A 5,000-nucleotide genomic window follows, 5' to 3' on the forward strand; every position below is an offset into this window, starting at 1 on the left:
AGATTGGGTCTACGTTTAAGTGATCCATCTGATTGGCTAGGACTGATAGGCTAGGGGCGGGGTCTATTCCGGCTAACCACAACTGAAACGTCACAGGGAAGCCCAAAAGAATAGGATAAGATAAAAACACATCTTATGATTTGATTTATGGATTGTTATCTCATCCGTGTCTCAGATCGCCCTGTTCTTACTGGCTGGTGTTCTTAATTAGAGACACATATGCATCATAGTGCTACTGATCTCTAGCGGTGTGTGTGAATGTGTGTGTGTGTGTCTGTATGGATACGTGTGTGTGTCAGCCTGCTGAGGGGAAATGGTTAACTTGGCACAGCAGTTGACCTCAAATCCATTGAGTTTGACAGAGAGAGGATGGGGGGAAGGTTGGTTTTCCACAGTAATCAAATATAGCCCAATGGCAAAGTGACACTGGTAACCTTGACTTAGTGGCCATTTTGCGATGGTCTAAATTGGGGCACAGGGTGGGTGCACTGGTTGGCACTGCAGTGGACTCAACCCACCCACTATGCAGGGAAACAAAGGTTTGGCAGATGGGTCAATGTGTGTGTGCGTGTGTTTGTGTTTGTGACACTGTGTGTTGGAGGGAGTGGTTTAGAGAGTTTTTTTGTATAATTACACGGTTGTGCAGTGTGTATATGCCTGTAAGAGGGTATAAACAAATTCTGTGATGTATGTATTTTTGTGTGTGTGTCTGTGTCTGTGTGTGTGTCCACAGTTTCTCTGGAATACGTGTTCATGCCTTTTCAGGATGTGTGTTCCAGTTTCCCCATATAGGCTAAAATTTTACAGTGTGTGTCACTCCATGTGTGTGTGTGTATGCTTCCATTTGTGTGTCCTGTTGTGAGGCTCTCATCTCCAGTGTGTGTGTAACTCTATCTGTGTGTGCGTCTTGCATGGTGAGTGTCTGGGGCTCTGTGAGAAATGCTGCTGTAGTTCTCTCATGTGGCTCTAGCAGATGTCTCCTGATCTCACTGTGGTCTTTCCCCCACCACATCTTACACCGGTAAACAGAGGCCTACATACTCATATTCTCACTCTATTTCTCTATTTCCCTTCTTACCCTCTTGTTTCCTTCTCATCTCTCTAACTCTCTCTTACTCTCTCTACCATTTACTTCCCACCTCTCTCTCTCCGCTTCTTTCTCCCTTACTCTGTTTTATTTTTCACTCGCTCCCTCTGTGCATTATAACAGCTGAGGAGAGTACACTCGGTTATTTTGGCTCGCCGAGGAAGAGTAGTTTATTTAAAGCATCTTAACGCCACTAATTATTTGTTATAGTGTAGTTTTTCGGTGTATTTCAATTAGGGTTCGCTTTCAGTGGTTGACTGGCAGCACTAAATAAGGCCTGGGAAAAGATGAAATAGTAGGATGGATACGAGCAACAAAACAAGACCGTTAATCACTTTGCTTGTAAACAACGGCAAAAATGCTTGGGAATATAGAGAGTTAAAGGGTGGATTTCAAGGTGACCATAATTACAGTTCCTCTAGATATTATTTTTGAGTTTTCAGCTGGCCTGTCTCATATGTGTGTGTTTGACTGTGCAAGTGTGTGTGTGTTGTATAGAAATGCAGGGTAGGGACTGTGTCTCTGTTTTATGCCATCTCTTCTCATCTGGCTAGAGATCCAGGTTTCAGGAAATGGTGGCCCGGATCATCCTCATCAACAATAATTTAGATCTGACCTTTGATCCTTTAATTTTAGTTTCGTGATTGGCTGCTGGATTTTGATATGGAATAGACTCCAGACAGGCCCATTTCTGTGGTACGTTGGGATGAGAAATGTTGTGTAACATGAACCTCACTGTGTGTGGGTGTGTGTGTGTGTGTTGGTCTTACCTGGTTCCCTAGCCTATTGTCTCCTTCAGTTCAATCTTAACAGATCGGCAATGCTAACCAAGGTTGTGTCTCGACTCGTGTGTGTGTGTGTGTCTGCTTAGCCCTTTTGTTTTAAAGATGTTGCTGCAATTTCAGCACAAATTAACCTAGCCGTTTAAACAGACTTACACGCGCACACACACACACACACACACACACACACACACACACACACACACACACACACACACACACACACACACACACACACACACACACACACACACACACACACACACACACACACACATACACACACACACAGTCTCAGCCAGCAGCTAAACTGGGTTATTAGACTCATTTACATCATAATGTAACGGGTGAGACACGTCTGGTTGGGTCAATGGTATTATACATGGTTGTTATATTTTAGAATCGTTAGGTGTGAATGATTTATTTTTTGATATTTAAAAAAGATTGTTACTATTATTGTATGAATCCATTTTTATTGTAATTTTCAACAGTAATTTTTGAAATTCTTTGTTTTACACAAAGCAATGTCGGTAACAGATTATTATAGCTACAGAGTTGTTTTTGTATTGTTGCTGCATCATTAATATTTATTACTGTGTATTATTGCATTGGTAAGTGTGGTAGTGGGGAGTTTGCCATTGGTATGTACCTTAGGAAAATATGGAGCATTGCTCTTGTGGTGTAATACCCTTATTTACATATCAAACAGCTCTGTTTAAAAAGACAAAAGGCTGTTTGGGGGGTGTGTGTGTGTTCCATATGGATTGTTGTCCTTGATAAGCTTGGTGATGTGTGTGTGTGTGTGTGTGTGTGGCCATTGTAATACAACCACATTAGGTTGGGATCTCATATGCTCTTTACTCTATTAATACTAAACTGGGATGAAAAATGTGATGAAAAATTCCTGAATTCCACCTCATCTTCAAACTGAGGTTTTAATAAATTGTGTTGTTTCTATGTGTTCTGTGAGTACTAACACAGCACTAACACTGATTGTGCCATGTGTAATGTCATGGTAATAAAGCATTATTGATTGTGCAACACTGAAATAAATTATTCTTCCACTAACCCCATCACAATATGGTATACAAAGCACTTGAGCCCTGTTATTACAAAGGCTCTCTATATTCCAATGTACACTATATGGTCTGGTGTTAGTATTCTCTGCATATTTTGTGTTGTTGATGCTATGGTTAAGCTCAAGCTGGGCTATGACATGATTGCTGTTGCTGTGTGGTAGATCAGGCGATTAGCCTGCACCACTAGCACGGCTAGTGTTTTTTAAATGCCCCTTTATTTTTTGCTTTAATTTCAGAGCTCTCTCTCTCCCTCTCTGTTTCTCTCTCAAACACTTTCTGTATATCTTTTTTTTAATTGTCTTTGACCCTTTCTCTCCCTTGTCTCTCTTTTGCTTATCTTCTCCCTCTTTCAACCCTGCCTCTCTTTCTATCTATCTCTCTCTCCCTCCTTTTCACTCTATCTTTGCAATAGTGTTAACAGTCAATGCAAATCGGGGGCACCCAATTGGTATTGAATCAATTACATTGTGTGTTTGTGTGAGTGCGTGTGTGAGTACATGTGTGCAGGTGTATGTGTGTTTGTGTGTGTGTGTGTATGTGTGCATGTGGGTGTGTCTGTGTGTGTGTGTGTGTGTGTGTGTGTGTGTGTGTGTGTGTGTGCATACAAGCCAGCTGCAGTCTCTGATGCCAAAACGCCATGCTGAACTATTGAGTGTGTGTGTATGAGAACAAAGCATCAGAATCGCCCTACCATTACCCTGTCGTCTCTCTCTGTCTAAATCCCCCACCACTTCATACGCCACTGTCTGTCACGACACCAGGGATCATCAAAGAGTCATTTGGTTTTGCTGGGAGGGTGTGTGGAAACATGCTCTCATGCTGGTCTAGCAGGCACATTTCTCTGCTTGTCTTTCCAAGGCCCCTCTGTAAGGATTGGGTTGAAGGAGATGTGTGGGAGGTCATTTGTCGCACTCACGATAGTATAGAGCAGTTGTAACGTTGAGAGAGTGGATGATCGGCCAAGGAAAACGTCTTCTATACACTTTGGCTGGAGATACACATTGAACTTACCATGGTATAAGCAAAACACTGAGTCTTTCTGTCTTTTAACTTCCATTACACTAAAAGGTTAAAGGACCCTGGATTGAATGGCTTGTTTTGCATGGTGTATTTTGATGGCATGGCAATGGTGTGTGTGCTATTATTTACATTTCATGACACATTTTAGACACATTTTCACTTTTGTTGATTTTGACTGATATTAAAATGACAGATCTACAGTAGATGTCATGTGAATTTTTAAAAATATTTTTTACTTGTTACTATTTTTAGATTTTTCTTGATTGATTGATGATTTGTCCTTTGCCCTATTTGGCACAGACAAACCATCGCCCCACATTTGGTGTTGATTTTGTTTAGGTACATGCCTATTTGATATCATTAACCAAATCGATACAGTGACATATGTAATTAGCTGATTTTGTTTTGGAGTTGTCAACTCTGGCACTCTATGGTGGAATATTGTTAATAGCTTATGTTTGTTGTTTATTCATCAGTGATTGATTTATGTTTATCAAATCAAATTTTATTGGTCACATGCGCCGAATACAACAGGTGCAGACATTACAGTGAAATGCTTACTTACAGCCCTTAACCAACAGTGCATTTATTTTAAACAAAAAAAGTAAGAATAAAACAACAACAAAAAAAGTGTTGAGAAAAAAAGAGCAGAAGTAAAATAAAGTGACAGTAGGGAGGCTATATATACAGGGGGGTACCGTTGCAGAGTCAATGTGCGGGGGCACCGGCTAGTTGAGGTAGTTGAGGTAATATGTACATGTGGGTAGAGTTAAAGTGACTATGCATAAATACTTAACAGAGTAGCAGCAGCGTAAAAGGATGGGGTGGGGGGGCAGTGCAAATAGTCCGGGTAGCCATGATTAGCTGTTCAGGAGTCTTATGGCTTGGGGGTAGAAGCTGTTGAGAAGTCTTTTGGACCTAGACTTGGCACTCCGGTACCGCTTGCCGTGCGGTAGCAGAGAGAACAGTCTATGACTAGGGTGGCTGGAGTCTTTGACAATTTTGAGGGCCTTCCTCTGACACCGCCTGGTA

The 5,000-nt window shown here is 41.4% G+C and overlaps 1 protein-coding gene across 1 annotated transcript in view; it reads left to right on the forward strand.

The window, feature by feature from the left end:
- Positions 1–5,000, forward strand: part of LOC121553763 (B-cell lymphoma/leukemia 11A) — a 44,880-nt gene that overhangs the window by 5,698 nt on the left and 34,182 nt on the right. The window lies entirely within an intron of this gene.

This window comes from Coregonus clupeaformis, chromosome 37, assembly GCF_020615455.1.
Source record: "Coregonus clupeaformis isolate EN_2021a chromosome 37, ASM2061545v1, whole genome shotgun sequence".
Classification (NCBI taxonomy): domain Eukaryota; kingdom Metazoa; phylum Chordata; class Actinopteri; order Salmoniformes; family Salmonidae; genus Coregonus; species Coregonus clupeaformis.